The sequence below is a fragment of the Dama dama genome, chromosome 12, assembly GCF_033118175.1.
Source record: "Dama dama isolate Ldn47 chromosome 12, ASM3311817v1, whole genome shotgun sequence".
In the NCBI taxonomy this organism is placed as follows: Eukaryota; Metazoa; Chordata; class Mammalia; order Artiodactyla; family Cervidae; genus Dama; species Dama dama.
The window spans coordinates 68286298-68306811 of record NC_083692.1 but is presented as its reverse complement, the minus strand read 5'-3'; the positions used below and the strand labels follow the sequence as shown (position 1 = coordinate 68306811).

The window sequence follows — 20514 nt, the reverse complement described above, 5'->3', positions numbered from 1 at the left end:
GACTTTGAAGGGAAATAAAAGGAAGAAGGGAAGTCTTCCATAATTAAAAGTCCAAGCAAATCACAACTGAGCATTTTTGGCAAAGGTTCTATGAAGGTAAGTTTGGGGGCTGAATATAAATATTAGTGTTTTTCTGCTATGCTGCAGCTTTTAAAACAGAAGCTCCTTTGGATACTACTATATTACTATACCATGAATACAAAGTATATATTACTATACTATGACTAAACCAGGGCTTCCCTGGTGGCTCAGTTTTTAAGAATCCACCTGCAAAGCAGGAGACCCAGGTTCAATCCCTGGGTGGGGAAGATCCCCTGGAGAAGGACATGGCAACCCACTCCAGTATTCTTGCATGGAAAATCCCATGGACAGAGGAGCCTGATAGGCCATGGGGTTGTAAAAAGTCAGACATGACTTAACAACTAAACCACCATGAATACAAGGGGAATAGATTTTTGAATCACTAATACTATACACACCTAAATAAATGTGTATCTTCAGCTTAAAAAGACCAGGTCAGATATTAACCAACTCTGTCTTTTACACTCCTTCCAGATTCCCAAAGCATATTTTAATTAGATTTATTCTATGGGAGTCAGAAAACATCCAAACAAGTCAAATGCCTGTCCTGATGCAACTATAAAGCATTCAGAGTGCTCCAAGTGCCCTCTTATGGCCTGAAGAGAGAATTGCAGTCCCCTTCTATTGTCAAAAGAACACTTTGGAAAAAGAATGTGTTTACAACAAAACCCTTTACTTACGAGCAAACCACAATGATGACTAGACAAGTGGAAGTTGCCTCTAGTCAAAGCATTTCTGCTTTCTGAAAACCTCATTAAATGAGTTTCATTATACACTCCTCTCAACCCTGGTTGGCAAACACTGCTCATTCTTAACCCTCAGTTGAATACTAGATTTTAACAGCAATTTGTCAGGGAACACATGGTTCTCTGTTTTATAAGCTGCCTCTGAGGACAGTTTGTGGCCATCAGTTATCTGTCCGCTTTTTCTCTCCATTCAGCATGTCTTTCATCCTGTCCTACACTACAGTGAGCTATTTACAAAATAGCTTGTCAATTCCATGAGGAAAAGTAAATTTATGAGTAGCTTTCCTTCTAGGACTTTTGGAACTTGAACACAGCAATAAGGACCCAATGCTATTAGACGGCCTAAGTGTTTCAAAGGCAAGAAGAGATATTCAAAGTTTTATGGTCCCTTCCTAGGTCTCTGCCTTTAAAAAATCTGCAGAAAATGTAATGTGATGTCAGTTGCAACAGTGAGTATTCTGCCTTGCCAAAGAGATATACAGTTGGTTGTTCACAGGTAACAAATTCAAAACCTACGAGGTCAACACTAAACCTTACAACATATTGTCATAGAAAGCATCCTTTGTTTGAAAGATATCCTTGAGCAAATCTTAAGATACCTTAAGCAATATCCTAAGCTAAATATTTTCTCAGGCAATATACCCATCAACCTCTCCATTGTGAACAGTGCTATAGCTGAGTAAAGTAGATGTTTGGAAATGCCAACTTAATAGGTTACAGTGAAAGTTTTTAATGTGACATATATATCAGATGTTATGTCACATATTTACTAAATATGGGCTTTCTCAAATTCCAAAAGACAAAGTTGTCTGTATTCCATATACAGCCTAAGTCACAGCACAAGTCCATAATAATCACCTATATGATAAAATTAAGTTTTATTACCAGTTATACCTCAAAAAATATTTTTGAACTATAATGTTGGAGAAGACTCTTAAGAGTCCCTTGGACTGAAAGGAGATCAAACCAGTCAATCCTAAAGGAAATCAGTCCTGAATATCCATTAGAATGACTGATACTGAAATCGAAGCTCCAATACTTTGGCCACCTAATGCGAAGAACTGACTCAACAGAAAAGATCCCAAGGCTGGGAAAGATTGAAGGCAGGAGGAGAAGGGGATGACAGAGGAGGAGATGGTTGGATGGCATCATCAACTCGATGGACATGAATCTGAGCAAGCTCCAGGAGGTGGTGATAGACAGGTAGGCCTGGCATGCTGCAGTCCATGGGGTCACAAAGAGTTGGACACGACTAAGCGGCTTACTGAACTGAACTGACTGACTGACCTCAAAAGAGATTTGAAGATGTACTAGGCACACTTTGGTCAGAGAGTGTCATTTTCACTATGAATTGGAATTTACTGAGTACCTACCAGATCCAGGACAACTTGGCAGCTGCTTGGCTAGACAGGCCACATAATCCGCCAAGGACATGGTCCCCAACAAAGAGGACTCAGTCCACTTAACTAGCTGAGTGGCTGACAGTTACAGAAAATAGTTGAAACACAAACCCAATTACAGACACCCAATATAATAAATGAATAGAATAAAACCCATTAGAGCAAGATGGTAATAGATGGCAAACTCAAGTCTACTTGATATCTGCAAAGAAAATATACATGACAAAACAGTGAACCTTTTGAATGATTATTTGTTAGAAGGGGTATAAAGAAGGTATAAATCACCCCTGCCTTTCCTTAGTCCAAGAAGGCTTTATAAAGTAAATAAAATAGAAGCATTGCTTTCAATTAAAAGCTGTGGCAAAGGATCAAGACTAAAGTGTCAATGGATCTTAAAAAAAATAGTGTAGGATACAAAGAGAACAAATATCTTTGCCAGAAATAAACAATCTGACAAGTAAATTTAAAATCTAAAATTGTACCTCTTTTTTAAACTAATATTTAAGGAACTCATGACATTTTTGAGGAAATGTGACATAGTAATACAATCTAATGGGACAAAGTAATTAGTGAAGATTTTATAAATTTCATAAATTTGTTTCTAAAACCTCAATAGATAAGAAGTAGAGAGATTTGTAAATAGAGATTACTAGTCTTTAAGGCAATAAGCCATTTCCATTTTTAAGTCTTAGCTCTAAAATATATCACTAATAGAAACAACTTTGCACAGTTGATAAAACTTTGATATCTACCTATACCCATGTATGTGCACATAAATACAGACCTGTATGTATAAATGTGTATATACACACACACACACATAATCACAAAACACAGTTGCTTGAAGGAAATATTCAAATCAAGGTACAAACTCATAAATTTCTTTTGCAGAAACTATTTGCTAGCATTTCCCCTAAACATATACTCAACAAAGAAAATATGATATATGATGTATTTATTAACATTTCCAATTTTGTCCCAGGTTTATAAATTTTCTCTCTGGGCTGAAGCATTCTGTATATGATTATCATGTATAACCATTTAGTTAAGCAGAAAAAGAGGTTTTGCGAAAAATATGTTCAGTCCTAGAGCTATTTGGCAACAAGTTAAGAGCATCATTGCTGCTGGATTATCCACCGCTTCATAAAGACCTTGTGGTGGTGTTATCTACTATCTATATAGCGATCATTCTAGATCTAATTCAGAACATTACCTAGTCCAGGGATTCATAACTTTTTTGGGTTCCTTTGATGATCTGGTGAGATCTGTGGATACCTTCTGAAATAATATTTTTAAATGTGTATAACAAAATACACTTTATAACAAAGAAACCAATTATATTTAAGTATATTAAAATGTTTTAAAAGTTAAAGTTATGATTAAGTAATATATGTGCTTCTTTAACTTATTAAACATCAATATCTAGTGGTAGATTTAATAACTACTATGGGCTTGCGAAGAGTCAGATATAACTGAGCATGAGCACACAGAGGCATAATTTCATATAGTGACATATAAATGACATTTTGAGATATCCACAACTCTAGTATGCTATAATATCTGTGCTATCTCTTGGTGACAAGTCCACAAGTGTTGATAAAAATGAATATGCTTTATTGCTTCCATTGATAATTGAGAGAAATGCTGTCCCTGTGAGACATCAGTGAAAAGAAAGATGTAATTTTTTTCCCTATCTATGCTTAGAGACTCCATTATCTTAAAAATCACCTGATGTAGGCTTACAGTACTTACACACAGATCTTTAATGTCTGATTTGGTAAAGCAATAGTAATACATAATTTTATTTAGGAATGAAATGTGTGTCTATATTCCCTCCTATGTTATTGATACAATTTACATAAATCTCAATAACGCTGAACTTAGAAAAAGTTACACTTAATGTTATACACTTTAAGATTATTAATGGAATTGTCAAGATATGCGATGACACCACCCTTACGGCAGAAAGCAAAGAGGAACTAAGAGCCTCTTGATGAAGGTGAAAGAGGAGAGTGAAAAAAGCTGGCTTAAAACTCAACACTCAAAAAACAAAGATCATGGCATCCGGTCCCATCAGTTCATGGAAAATAGATGGAGAAACAATGGAAACAGTGACAGACTTTATTTTCTTGGGCTCCAAAATCACTGCAGATGGTGTCTGCAGCCATGAAATTCAAAGACACTTGCTCCTTGGAAGAAAAGCTATGACAAACCTAGACAGCGTGTTAAAAAGCAGAGACATCACTTTGCTGACAAAGGTCTGTCTAATCAAAGCTATGGTTTTTTCCATAGTCATGTATGGATGTGAAAGTTGAACTATAAAGAAGCCTGAGTGCCGAAGAACTGAAGCTTTTGAGCTGTGTGTTGGAGAAGACTCTTGAGAGTTCCTTGGACTACAAGGAGACCAAACCAGTCAATCCTAAAGGAAATCAACCCTGAATATTCATTCATTGGAAGGACTGATGCTGAAGCTGAAGCTCCAATACTTTGGCCACCTGATGCAAAGAGCCAACTCATTAGAAAAGACCCTGATGCTGGGAAAGATTGAAAGCAGGAGGAGAAGGGGACAACAGAGGACAAGATGGTTGGATGGCATCTCTGACTCAATGTACATGAGTTTGAGCAAGCTCCAGAAGATGGTGAAGGACAAGAAAGCCTGGCATGCTGCAGTCCACAAGGTCACAAAGAGTCAGACACAACTGAGCGACTGAACAACAACAAATCAGTAAATCACTGAACAGTTTTTAGATCTCATGATACAGAGGGAGAATACTAGAGAATTAAATGTCAAAGAGGTAAAAAAAAAAAAAATGGAGATCAAAGGTATATGAGTATTTTAATAGATGAGTGAAACCTTAAACTCAATGGGCATTAAGTGAGGGTCTGGAGATTTTATATACAAAGGTGTTCATTAACCACTGCTCCCAACAGTTCTTCTATGGCTGCAGTGTTGGGAGTGAAGAGCATGCAGTACAGAGCTAGATGTAGACAGGGCTTGAAAACACTAACTGAAATAAATATTAAATAGAATAGAGAGAAAGCAGTGCAAGGAGCCTGGCTTGAGAAAAGAATTAGGGAGTGAAACAGGGACAGGATGATGATAGTAAGAAGTGGAGTTAAGTACAAGAAGAAATAAGGTTTGAAAATCTGAAACAAAATTGAGGTTTCCCATTCTCACCAAATCTACTCTCTTCTGAGTGGCATTTGAGGCTCTGAAATATACCCCTGACCTCGAAGCTAAACTCTTCACTGTTCTCTAAGCTTGTTAGTGCACTTTCTCATCAACATTCTACATCTTTGTTAGTGCTCTCTTCATCTCTAGTTGTAAAAATAGCACTCATTCTTCAAGATTAAGCTCAAATGTCAATGCCTTGAAATCTTTTCATATGAATACTCTAGTTAAAATTTATCTCTACTTGGGTCTTTCATCATTCTACTATACCACATCATGCACTTCATTGGGTTAGTTTTGTAAATAACTGGTTAGAATGACCAGATTTTTATAACAAAAGATTGTAAGTTCCTCATGTTTGATGTTCTTCATAGCATTTACTATCATGCCTGGATTATAATAGGTATTTAGTAAATGTTTATATATTATCAGAGATATCAACAAGAACCAAATCAACAAGTCTGTACCATTCATGGAGTCATGCTGCTCCTGACCAGTAGAAATGCTCAGAATGAAGACATAATTGTTTACATAATTGTTTAGACACCAGCTTCAGAAATGACCTCACCAGCCATACACTACTTTTGTTATTGTTTAGTCACTCAGTCACGTCCGACTCTGCAATCCTGTGGACGGTAGACCGCCAGACACCTCTGTCTGTGGTATTCTTCAGGTAAGAATACTGGAGTGGGTCGCCATTTCCTTCTCTAATATACTACTTTGCTGGGTTTTAATGATAACAAAATTAAAGTCCAGAAAATTTCTGCTTATTACTGAATATCACAGAGTATAAAAAAAAACGTGAATTTCCTAACATCCAGTCCACCAATCTTTTGGCTTTACCCTATGATATATTAAGAAGAGAAGACAACAGGAGCTCTGATTTAAAAGGCCATAAATCTCACCATAGTGAATTTAGCTCAGGAGGGGGCAGTTTGTGTTTTCCTGGTTTGGTTTGCTTTTTTTAGTAACTTTCAAATTAAAAATAAATGAAAAAGTAAACAAGGTGGCAAATACTATGTCACAGGAAAAACTGGGACAGTTATGAACTTGAAGGTGAAAGATATCAGTGAACAAGCTATAAACAGCTGAAGAAGGCAAAAGAAGCAAGGTGCTGGTCGGAGCTGAAAGCTCCAAACCAAGCTCAGACCAGAAGCCAGGGGGTCCTCCCTTACTCTTTTTTCCTCACCTCCTCATTTCCTCACCTCCTCATCAGCACATCCCTTTGGCTCTACCTTCTACACATAGCCAAAATCTGACCATTTCTCACCATCTCCACCACCATCTCTTGTCTGGACTTTTGCAACATCCACCTAAACGGTCCCTGCTTCTGCCTTTGCAATCTATTCTCAGCACAGCCATCAGGGTAACGCTGCTCAAATGCTGGTGAGATCACAGCACTTCTCGCTCAAAGCACTGCAGTGGCTCTCCTTTGGCCTCAAAATAAGAGTCGATGCTTTTACTGTGACCTACAAGGCTCACAAGATCACCCCTCACTCCCTGTTAACTCTAACCTCATCTTCACTAGCATCCTCACTCACTCAGTTCCAGCCACACTGGCCTCTTCTCTAGCCTCTCTAATCCAGACCCACGCTGCTTCAGTGCCTTTGAACTTGTTCTTCTGGGAAAAGGAAAAGCCTGGCCACAGACTAGTTCAAAAGTCACATACCTATATAAACTGAACTCCCCTTCCCCTGTGATTCATTTGCCCTGACTGTACTTTTAAATTCTTTTATCTCCTAGCACTGAATTCTACTTAATTGTTTTGTTTACAGTCCAATGTCCAAATAAAATGCTAGTTCAAGTAAGGATTTTTCCTTTTTTTTTTTTTTATCACTGATACAATCCTAGTACCTAGAATATTGACTGACAGCTAGTTGGTACCAAGTAAATATTTGTTGAATAAACTAAGGAATAAATGCACAAAACCACTCTTAATAGGCTGTTAATACATTAAGCCTTGCACCTACCTAAAGGAAAACTTTATCCACACTCTAAAATCATTTAAAACTAAACAAATTCTCTAAAACGCAATAAAGATATTTTTCTTTCTGAGAAAAATTAGACAATTTTCTTACTGACTAAAGAACTCCCTACTTGATCACTGGAATTTACTAAGCATACCAAATCCTCAGATTACGCATCTCAGATTATGCGTGTACACACATAAACACACAGGAAAGGGGACAAAAGAGACATGTATTTGGAGACAGACTAATGTCCTTCAGGCAGCAACCTGGGTTCTAATCCAAGTCACAGTATCATGAAAGCAGTGGCTTCCCAGCTGGCTCAGTGAGTCAAGAATCCACCTGCCAATGTGGGATGTGGAGGAGACGCAGGTTTGATCCTTGGGTTGGGAAGATCCTCTGGAGAAAGGCATGGCAACCCACTCCAGTATTCTTGCCTGGAGAATCCCACGGACAGTGGAGCTTGGAAGGCTATAGTTCATAGGGTCGCAAAGAGTCAGACACTACTAAAGCAACTTTGTATGCAATGTCCTTCAGATCTAAAGATTGGTAAACACATGACTGGTAGGCACCAAATTATTTGGTTACTGAGAAACCAGAATAAAGAGTTATGAACACTTTTGCCAAAACTGGAATATGAATTTTTAAAATCTCCAGGAAGGACAGAAGCTACTATCTGGAACTCAGAAGTTGTCCTTCTGAGTCTTTGGAACTTGGGGTGTAATTCTCATTCTAAAGATCAGTTCCACAATGTTTCATACGATTCATTTCAGAAATTCTCTGTAAATTTCAGGCATCTTTATGATCCAAACTTGGTGAAAGTGTGCTAAGAATAGGTGGCACCTAGAACCTAGAATATATTTTATAAATTTTACTAATATTGAATAGTTTACTGTTCACAAGTCATATTAATGTATAATTTTGAAGTATATAGACTACATTTCTATATTTTACCCCCTCCCAACCTTTATTACCCACTGGATGTGTATTTTCCCTGATCATGAATTTCATCTATTTTTTTTTTAAATCTTTAAATCATATATGGAACAAGGTAAAAAGAGAAAACAAGGTAAATATAGAGAATGTGTTAATGCAAAGTTTCATCATCCATATTTTGCAGGTAAGGAAACTGAAACTCAGAGAGTTTAAGTGAATATGTCCAGGACCACATACCTCACTAATTACAGAGCTGAGATGCATACAGAGATGATATGACCCATGCTTTGTCTACCAAACCATTCTTCTTTTCTGTGATAACACCAGCTAAGCTAGTTCAATGCATTGCACAAAACACTAATCTAGTATAAAATGTCACCTTGTGTTGTGATCACTTATCCAAAGCTGTACTTCCAGCTGCAGTATGAACTCTTCAAGCTTTCATACGTAAGTACGGAATGCCTAGCCTGATTGGCCTCTCTGCATTAGACCTGCACTAAGTCCAGTGCCTGGCACATCGCTATCCATCTCGCTGAGAGCATGACCTTGTGAAAGCACACACACTGAATCTCTCCACCTCGTGCTCAGCCCAATGTCTAGTCTCCACCCAAGGTCCACTCACAAGCATACCCAGCTACTATCTGAAGGAATTTGCTGAACATAAATTAAGGGCTTTGGAGCTCTCTTATCCCCAAACAATACAGGCATATGGTGGCCATTCAGTAAGAGAACTTTAACTGCTTAAAATAACTGAAATGCTTAAAGCAAGAGATATATGTGACTTCCCTGGTGGTCCTGTGATTAAGATTCCATGCTTCCATTGCAGGGGACACAGGTTCAATCCCTGGTTGGGCAACTAAGATCCTGCATGTCAAGGAGCACACCCAAAAAAATAAAAAATATAAAAGTAAAGATAAAATGAGGGATATACGGATTAGAACATGGACATTTATATCATACCCAGTATTTGTGGCATTCTGGTCATAACAACACCCCTAGCAAGATTTGATCAATAATGACATCATGAAACTTATTGTAAAATCCCAATGCATCAGGATATTTCCCACCATAACCATTAGGTCAAATGAGGAAAGCTTCAGGAAAGTCTCTCAGAGGGCTTGACATGCAACCCGGGGAGTCTGAAGGACACAGAGCCTGGTGGCTGACTCTAGTTTGGAAAGAGTCCAAATATATGAAGCTTGCAGGAACTGCTGCCTTTTTTGGCCAAGGAGAAGGGAGCGCTATGGTGGGAGCAGCTTGCACATCAAGAAGTTTATGGGACAAAAGAGCCAAATGTTTCCTTTGAACCAGAATGGATGCCGAGGAAAGCAGCAGGACTTGAGCTGCCATCAAAGGGCCATGTCCAGGTAGTCACCCTCCAGAGTCAGGGGACTCCAACACCAAGGATCAGAACCAGGGTCAGCCAGAGGGTGCATCTCCTCTGCCAGGGAACAGTGCTACAAAAAAAATACATCCCATGTGCCACACAGAGGGCTACAAAGTCATATGACCACTTTAGTAATTAACTTTACTCCTTCTCTTCCTCTCCCTTACCCCACTGTGACCCGAAGAAGTGAGTGGGACAAGATGGAATATAGAAAGCAAAAATACAGCATATATCCTCTTCCCAGTGCAGGTTTCTGAGCCTGTTTCAGGCTGGGAGTTATGGGGTAGAGATGAGGAGAGGATCTTTAAACTGAATTAGAGATTGAATATTTGACATTCCAAATCCTGAGCTTCCCAGATGAGTATTCTTTCTGTGCATCATGCTGTTTACTCATGGCAACTTCCTGTCTTCATATATCCATTGTTCCAAGTTCAAAAATTACTAACATGTATTTAATGTTTCATATGGAAATGCCAAGTTTAATATCTAAAAATACTAAATAAAGCAGCACTCAAAAAGAAAAATTTTAGTTATCAGCATTTATAACTCAACACACATGATTTTTATACTATCATGGAATGCTGGCTCAAGTGATCACCCAAAAATCATGCCTAGCTGAACCACACCTAGCCAAATACCTAAGCAGTGTGTCCCTTTTTTGTAGTAAGTTATTGCCACTTACATCTGCATCTGTGGTTTTCAGCCTCACTGCACCTAAAATCCACCTGGGGAACTTAAAGTTTTTTGATGACTAAAAGTGAAAGTGTTAGTTGCTCAGTCGTGTCTGACTCTTTGCAACTCGTGGACTGTAGCCCACCAGGCTCCTCTGTCCGTGGAGTTCTCCAGGCAAGAATACTGGAGTGGGTGCCATTTCCTCCTCCAGGGGATCTTCCCAACCCAGGGATCAAACCCTGGTCTCCTGCACTGCAGGCAAAGTCTTTACCATCTGAACCACAAGGGAAGCCTCTTTGACGACCAAATGCCACCCTAAATCATTTCAGTCAGAATGTTTGCATGTGGGTTCTCTGGGTATCAGTGTTAATTTCCTTATTTCACCATATGTATGCTACAGTAGCTATGGAGAATCAAAACCAAACACAAATGCTATACAGGTGATTTTAAGCCAGGATTGAAAACCACTGCTCTTTTCTAAATGAGTGTGAACTCCAGAAGGCATAGGTTAGTAAAATCAACCTCTCTCTCAATATTTTGAGTCCCCAACTTGACCCTGTTCTACTCCATGGAATCATTTTGTTTCAACATGAATATGAACCAGAATATGTACATTATATTAATTCCACCTGTATATAGACAGTCAAGTGATTTCAATGCTGGAAGGAAAAGCATTTCAATGCTCTTGCTACCTTGGAAAATGCCCAACAATCTGTCCTACAAAAAGGGTGAAATGTCAAATGACGTTGCTTCCTACAAAACTGAATTAGAGCATGACCTCAAATGTTAATATATTCAGATCTTTCCTCTGCCCTTAGAAGGTCAAATATTCACAACAGTCATAAAATCTACACTGCCCTATCCTCCCATGATTTTTGAAGCTGCAGTAACGCATAAAATAAAGAAAAAGAAATCCCCTATCAAAGGAAAGTTATAACCTAAGAAAAAGTACAACTTCATGAAGTTGCAGCTAAACAGAGAAATGTATCATCAATTCCATGTTAATACTTAATAGTTAAGCCATGTTATACAACTTTCAAAACTCTTTTGTATCTGTCAATTGATTTGATCCTCATAACAGCTGTATTTGATGACCATTACTCATGTTTCTATTTTATATAAAATAGAAATTACAAGCAGTTAAGTGACCTGTATAAAGTTAACAGCACAGACTAAATTTAGGTCTTATTCAGGAAAACCTTGAGTCCTTTCAACTGTCTTTCTCTATATATGGGAATGTGTCAACATTTCTTAAACCCATTTTCCTGTTACACACGACCCAAAATAAAAACTTCCTTCCCAGAACAAGTAAATGCAAAATCTGTTTTAAATTTCATTAATATATTATACCACCCAGCAGTCAGAAAGGATAAAAATCATTCATTAAAATAGTATTTTTCATCAAAGATTACTGGAAAATTTTCAATTTTATATTCTCATTAACAATGATTTAAAACCAACAGTTTCATCATAGGGCCATTTTGGGGCAGAGTCCCTAAGTGCTAGATAGAAGACTTTTTCAAAACTATTTTTTTTTCAGTATTTAGCTCTCATGTAACTTATATAAAGTATAATAATTATGAAAAACCTAGCCAAACAGACATGAATGCAATTATCCCTAGGAGACAATTCTGAGTCAAATGAAAAGGCACAAGAGTTAAAGAAGAAAGAGCTCTCTACCATTTCACCTAAAAATCTGATCTGACAAATAATGCAGTAATGGTAACCCACATAAAAGGCAGTACTGTGAGTCACAGTGATGAATCTGAAATCCATTCAAAGCTCCATTTTAAATAACATCTGTGGATCTTTGTAACCAATAATAGTAAAATGACTCTCTTTAGTTTGTTTTCTTATGTAAAAGTTTAGGGGGAAATAGTCCTCAGAGTAACAAGATGGCAGGGACACCCTCGCCTTTCATGTTATTCCCTCAAATACCAGCCAATCATTACAGAATCAAACAGCCAAATGAAGACTGGACAGGATAAGAGACCAAGGGCAAGAGAAAAACAGATGCTTTGGCGAGAAGGCAGACTATAAATGCTGGTTTCCCAGGATTTTGATAGCAGGAGTGTTTATCTTATTGAAAGCAGAATCTAATTGAATAAAAGAGTTTTTAAAATACTGAGCCATTAATTAGGCGGCATGGGGTAAGGCTCAGATTCAGTAATGTATGAGGCTTCTGGGAGGCTTCAGGCTGCACTCATCGATTCTGTCAGGGCGCCAGAGAAACAAGAGAGCCGAATGTTGTGCCTCTTCTGGAAACCTACCTGATACATTTGGAAGTGGCTTCCCCATGCATTGCCTCTGCTCAAATCATCCCATAATTACTCTGGCACTGTACACTGCGAACTTGGCGGGCTCTGAGAGAGATCAGATGTTTTTCTCATGCTTGCTGAACCTCTCTTAGACAAATTTTGCATTGTTTTTTGTGTCAGTTTTATCGTGAAACATCGTGTTGCCATCTGGGAAGAAAAACAACATGGCAGAGGAGCAGCTGGTGAATGGCAATGGCCAAATAAACATTGGCAGGCACCCGCCATCAGGTGAGATAAGAGGGATGGGCGGCTGCCAACACCGACGGTCCCTCACCGCTGGAGCATCTTTCACGCTCCCCTTCTCTCTTATCTTCACTCAAATTCATGGCAGTTTTTCATTCAGAGACTCAAGCTCTCCAAGAGTCAGGTGTTGGGCTCTCCCTGTTCTGTCCTGGAGGAACTAGATAGATCTATAAGGTGCCCCACCAATTGAATTTCTCTTCTGGGCAGGACAACAGACTTCTTGAAGCAATGGGTAAGTTTCTGATACCTTAACAGGAAGCCTCCCCTGAAGAATGAGAGGATACCAAGACCCTTACCAAGCTTTTCAACCAGTTTGATGGCCCTTATTTTGGCCATCACCCAAACAATGTCAGAATTTGTGGCTCTCAAACCCTTAAATAACTTAAAGGCCATATGTATGATATTCAGTTCAGTAGCTTAGTCATGTCCAACTCTTTGCAACCCCATGGACTGCGGCATACCAGGCTTCCCTGTCTATCACCAACTCTCGGAGCTTACTCAAATTCATGTCCATTGAGTCCGTGATGCCATCCAACCATCTCATCCTCTGTTGTCCCCTTCTCCTCCCACCTTCAATCTTTCCCAGCATCAGGGTCTTTTCCAGCGAGTTAGTTCTTTGTATCAGGTGGCCAAAGTATTGGAGTTTCAGCTTTATGTATGACAAACCAACATAAATAATACCATCATGCCTTTGGAAGCAGGGAAGTGAGGGGAAGTAAGTTACACCTGATTAAAAAAGTTGTACCCTACACTTTCTGGTTTATAAGATAAAAATTTTCCATTGCAACACTTCTAAAACTGAGATTCATAGAATAGATTCTAAAAAAGCATCTGACAATCTCCAGGCAGCAGAATAAATTGTGAAGTGCCAATAGTCATCACTGCCTGCACATGTGCAAACTGGTGAATATTTGAAAGTAAACATTTATCCAATAACCTCAGTTGTGTTATTTCTACTGTAGGAGCCAACATGGCTGAATTTTTAACTTAAATTTGGATTCTGAGTTTTGGCTTAAAATATCCTCAAACTATTACATTGTAATGTAGCACTTTTTTATTTGTTTAGTTTGCAAAAATTTGTTTTACAGAGACAGTGTGATCAGAGGCAATAAAAATTGCTGAACCACTCAAAATAACTCAAAATTTTTTAAGCTAATAGAGGTTGGAATGATCAGCACATGTGTCACGGAGATTGATACTCAAGCTGGTACATCTACCTGGCAAAACCCTCCAAATAACTTTCAGTATACAGTTCAATTATATATAGTCATTAAATATTACATTCACTAAATTATATATTCAATATATTATGTTCAATATACATTATAATCAATATATTATATATTCAACATGTTACAGTAAATATATATTCAATATATTTTACACTCAACATGTAATTCAGTAAGGGAAATGTATGTATTGAAATATAATTGACATACATATATAAGTTCCCTTAATTGAATTATATATTTAATATAACCTAAATTAAATATATATTACATATAATTTTTTCATATGTATGAATTTAACCAAAAATGAAATGGAAATACAAACTAAACCCTGGAGCTCTTGACAAGATTTTGCTCTAGGCTCTAAAATGGATGAGGTTACAAGAAAAAAGCAGCATGCCATGCCATGCTATTTACAAAGGCCAATGGCTAACTCTAAACTTTGAATGCTGGACTATAAAAGGCTTAAATACAAATTTCACTTTGTGAAAGTTATGAAAATGGCCTGAAATTTTATGCATCATGGATTGTTGAAAAATCAAACATAAAACTTATACACAGTTAATATATTGATAAATTTAATAAAAAAAAACAAAAATTAACATGATATAGGAAATATGCTAACTTTCAGAATCACCTAATTCATCCCTTTGTTTTTTTTTTTTTTAATTTTTTTTTTTTTTTCCCAGTGGGTTTTGTCATACATTGATATGAATCAGCCATGGATTTACATGTATTCCCAGGTCCCACAGCTCACTTGCAACAGAATTCAAAATAAAATTGTGAACTAAGCAGGCAGACATGAAACAGAGAACAGGAGAGCATGAAACAACAGGCTTTGACCTAAAGGACAGGTCAAATTAGGACCTGCCAGGAATTCTCCTTAAACGACATTAGAACAAGTTCTCTGGAAAAATTGCTGCTCTTAGATCAATGGTCACTTATACAACTATGACTGAACACAATCAACAAGATTGCAGGGAAAATCTAAGAGAAACTAAAGCATAAGGAAAACTTCCTAAAAGTCTGTTTAGATTCATTTCAATATTATTCATGAAAAAAGTCAGTCACTCTGAATGTTTCAGTAATTTATGTGTAGCCACATTCTTTTGTCAATGTGTTATTCATTCTTTTGATATCTGTCAGGTAATTATATGACAATTGCTGCTACCCTCATTTGAGCTCCAATGAAATTAACTGCATGAGTCTCTCATTATACTGTTAATTCAGAAATTTTGAAGCTGTAATTCATTAGCCCATAATCCTTAATCCATAAACTCAATAAAATTTTGCCTACAGACCACTCAATCAACATTTAAAAGAAACTTGATCCTAAAATAGCAAGGAAATACTTTCTAAAATAAACCCATCATTGGAAAAAAAGAAACTGCAAATACTTTCTCCTCCTTTCTTAAGCATCTACTGTGAAACACTAGATGGAACCTGTAGCAATGTCAAGAAAGGTCATTCTTGGCCCCATTTCACAGATGAAGAAACTGAAGGCTACAAATGGTGTATAACTGAAATAACTTGCCCAAGTTAAAGCAGCTTGAAAATCCAGAAAATCTGCCTCTAAGGCCTGCAACCTTAACTGCTATGTTATGATGCAAGGTGTTCAATAATTAAATACTAAACTAGTAGTGTATAACTGATACTGTGACTTTGAAGTAAGCTAAAGTAGTTCAGATGGCTGCAAAATAAATAGGGTCCTGAAGGATAAATAAGCTTGGTAAAGGTAGGTTTTGTCAGAATCAGTAAATAAACAAATACAACTAAAGAGCAACTACTGGACAGGAAAGGGAAACTCCAAAGGGCATAGCTGGAATCTTGTAGAAGGCCTGCAGGAGAAGAAACTGAAATTGGAATTACACGTTGGCCAAGACAGGGCAAATCAATTTGTAAACGATGGATGTCCCTTTGGAAGGCTTCCAGGGAGACACAGCAGTATGGACAGGAAGTAGCCCCCTTGATGAGTAAGTCAGTGCCTTCCTGAGAAGGGTAATAGCCTCACCTTTCAGAGGGGCCCAGATGACAGAATGCAAGACGACGACAGAGCTAATATGATCACTGCATTATAAATTAAAGCATTTAACCACATGGATATTTTTCACCCCAGAAGACAGGATCTTGTCACTTAACAGGATCAATGAAGAAAGAAGCATGTTCCTGGCCATAGAGACGCACCCACAGCTGCTGTATCTCTGCCTTGTTGAGAGTAAGATGGTTTGGCACAGCTACAAGCTCATCTTCTGACCTACCAGAAGATCTTTGTTAACAAGAAAATTTCTTCTAGAAACAGAATAAAATATAATCATTAAGTAAACCAAACTCTGAAAATGCAACAATAAGGATATGTAAGTTAAAGCTCAGGGTTTGAAGAGCACAAATTTGTGATATCCAGGGTAGAAAAATCTTTACAACACTTACATTGGCAAAAGGGGCACACAGAGTTTTAAAAACTAAATAAAGTATCCTGTCACAAATAGAAAGCAAAAAATAAAACCCTCTAATACTGCACACTTAGCTATATTAGACAAAGCAAAGCCAGGTGTGGGGTGAGGGATGAGGTAAGTGTTGGGAGGAGAGGGGGAAGTCCTTGCCACAAAGTGGGCATAGGTGTAATCCTAAAACCTATAGAATCTGTTTAAATATGGAAGGCAATTTATTCTGACCTCTAAATGGACCACTTGGAACAACGTCAAGTACTTCAGGTTCTCAGAGTAGGAGCCTGAACTTTGGGGAAGTGAATGCCAAGAACTCATAACTATTGGACCTGACAATGAGCTCCTTAAAGAAGGGGATATTATTTTATTTACATTAGAATTTCCAGTACAAAGCACAATGCCTAGAAAATACTAAAAGTTTAACAAACATTTGATGGCTAAACAGAGGTATGTTATCCCTTCTAAGATTCTATGAACTGTAGATGATACAAAATAAGCCTCACCCTGGGATAAAACGGACATCACTTAGGTGATGTTATCTGAGAAGAGCAGAGGGCCCCTTCTTTCACTGAACATCTCCAACAGCCTTCATGGCAGGCTTAAATGTGACCATTAGAGGGGCAATTCTCACTGTTAGACATTGCCTTCTCCCTTAGAAGAATGACCCTGGGAGCATCAAGCTCATGAAGAACAGTACTAACATCTAACTGATATTGATCTCTGATGCACAGGCAGTATCAATAGCCTGACTGGGAGATACCAAAACCATGTCAAAAGACAGCTTTAGAATGTGGGAAAGAGAATTTTCCTTCACTGGGGTGACTGAAAGGACTGGAGCTCTGCAAGGTCACTTCATCACCAAGAGAAAACCAATCTGAATTAAGTCAACCCAGGGGAAATCTGAGCTGAGAGATGCAGAGGCTCTGAGTCTGGATGATGCTATTAAGACCCTGGACTGAGCTCTACCCACAGGAAGTTCTCTGGAGCCTTCAGTGAGCCAGTACATCCCCATTTTTGCTAGGCTAATTTTACGTGACTTTCTGTCTCTGGATTAAAGCAGGATATCAAGTGGAAATTTTCAATTTCCCTAGTATTACATGGAGATCAAAGCTGAAAACTAAGGTATGCTAAGATCCTCATACTCTAGTATATGGGAATTTACTAACGGACTTCCTTGGTGGCTCAGATGGCAAAGAATCTGCCTGCAATTCAGGAGATGGTTCAGTTCTATCCCTGGGTCAGGAAGATCCCCTGGAGGAGGGCATGGCAACCCACTCTAGTATTCTTGCCTGGAGAATTCCATGGACAGAGGAGCCCAGTGGGCTATGGTCTATGGGATCATAAAGAGTTGGACATGACTGAGAGAATTTCAGGCATCAGTTTAGAACAAGGCTTACTACCAGTCATTACCATCTCTCCCTGGGCAATATAATAACTTAGAGGGCAGTGAGGAAGGGAGTGGTTTTTGGTGACACTATTCCATAAAGGAGAAAGAAAATGGGTTATCTTGTTACCAAAAATTAAGGGAAGAGGGTTCAAAGGGAATTCATGTTGAGAACAGGGAGTGATTACATGAAAGGAATATGGGCAGTTCATTTTCCAATTTTGGCAATCTGGCCAACACACCTCAGTTACCTAAGCCAAGGAAAAGAGAATTAAAGAACAAGGTGAGGCTGGGCAAAGAGGTAGCCAAGAAGCTATCTACCCCATCATTTGACATATCATGGGTGGATGAATTTCCTGAGGGTTAATAAATGAGGAGACAAGTTGCTGAACTCTGTCTTCCCAGACTTCACCAAGAGGACTAATCACTAGGAAAAGGGATCTCAGTTTTGGGGTAGGCACCTTTTGGAGGGACTAAGGGAGTGGAAAATGTTAAGTCAGGAAATATGCATTAGGAAGGGAAGGACTTTGGGGATACTCAACAGAACTCACAGGTGAGAGGACCGGCAACTACATCCCTGCCACACAGAAGATATTAATGATTACCTTGAGCCAAACCAATGAGAACAGCTAGCCAAACAGAGAACTCAACCTCACCACAGGCAGTTAAATAAGGTGTTTGCTCCATCCCTCTTCTTCTATGTTGCATGAACATGATAAAAGATAGAGGGAGGAGGGAGTCAGTTTTTTGTAGAACGAAGAGAGGAAAAGAACTTGAGTTTAATTTAAAACTTAAAACAACAACATAAGACTATTCTAATAATTAAAAGTGACCAGAACATTCTGAAATCTAGCCAACACATAATTAAGGTACCTGTTATTAACTGCCTGCCTACAATGAAGTAGTACGGTATTTAACTGTGAAAGTGAAAGTGAAGTCGCTCAGTTGTGTCCTACTCTTTGCGACCCCATGAACTGCAGTCCACCAGGCTCCTCCATCCATGGGATTTTCCAGGCAAGAGTACTGGAGTGGGGTGCCATTTCCTTCTCCAGGGGATCTTCCCGACCCAGGGATCGAACCTAGGTCTCCTGCATGGTAGGCAGATGCTTTTACCATCTGAGCCACCAGGGAAGTCCAACTTAACTGTACCATAGTTCAAAAAAAAAAAAAAAAGAGCAGTAATTGGAAACTTAAACTCAAGGGAACTGAAACTCTTCAACAAATGTATTTAGTTATATCGTTCCACGCTCTCATCCTCCTTTAGAAAGAGGACAGCAGATTGCCATTTGCTATTCTCTCCATTTTGCTCTCTTGCCGGGATGACATTCTGGTTGGACATTTAGGATACTTATGCCTTTTGGTATCTCTTGTGTGTGTGCTCAGGTATGCCCGTCTCTCTGCGACCCCACGTACTGTAGCCCACCAGGCTCCTCTGTCTATGGATTTCCCAGGCAAGAATATCGGAGTTGGTTGCCATTTCCTTCTCCATTTGGTATCTCTTACAAATCGAAACAACAATGACTCAAAAAAAAAAAAATCTAAAATGAGAGTTCTCAAAGGGTCTCTATTCTACCGGTTCAATGCAAGAGTTCAAATGGACTATGCCAGATGATCATAGAGCCTTTGTCAATGAGAAATGACCACATGGAGTGAAGGTGGTCACATAAACCTTCTGCCAAAGGGCCTTGGAATTCCATGGCTGTGTGAAATACGGAGGAAATTCATCTCAATAAGAGATTCAAGATGCCTATTTCTGTAGAGGACCAGTGGTTAGTTTTACAGGTCACCACAAGCAACATTATTTGTACTACCTGCCAACCCCACTCCCATAATAACTCACACCAGATTCCACTAAAAGAGGTGATGAAGTCAAAGGGGTGGGGAGAGGAACTAGTAAAGTAAAATGAATTATAATCAACAAGCACACAAAGGAAATTAAACTCAAAATCAGATTATTGTACAAAAATGTCATAGTTGGCATCATCTGAGTAACACTTCCAGCCCAATAGGGTAACATGAATTTCAACAGCTGTGCCACCATACTACTACTTCTAGTAAGTCACGTCAGTCGTGTCCGACTCTGTGCAACCCCATAGACAGCAGCCCACTAGGCTCCCGTCCCTGGGATTCTCCAGGCAAGAATACTGGAGTGGGTTGCCATTTCCTTCTCCAGTGCATGAAAGTGAAGAGTGAAAGTGAAGTTGCTCAGTCGTGTCTGACTCTCAGCGACCCCATGGACTGTAGCCTACCAGGCTCCTCCATCTATGGGATTTTCCAGGCAAGAGAACTGCCACCATAAGGCCATGACAAATCCTGTGGCCTGCATGAAAGTTCACTCACCTCACCAGGATTGCCAGCCTAAAAAAGAGAGCTAGAAGGAAACAGAGCACAGATTGGCATCAAAAACATGTTTAATAAATAGTTACCAAAATGAGAATAAATGATGAAATACAAGGACCTACAGAATATGAACTACTTTGAAGATTCTGCCAATAAAAGGGATTTTGCAGATTATACTGATAAAGATTTGGAAAA

General features: G+C 38.6%; 1 non-coding gene across 1 annotated transcript; it reads right to left on the bottom strand.

Annotated features, from left to right (window-relative positions):
• Positions 1–19037: 19037 nt before the first annotated feature.
• TRNAG-ACC (transfer RNA glycine (anticodon ACC)) lies at positions 19038–19110 on the bottom strand. The gene has a single exon. It is a non-coding gene; the product is annotated as a tRNA-Gly (tRNA).
• Between the last annotated feature and the right edge of the window lie 1404 nt (positions 19111–20514).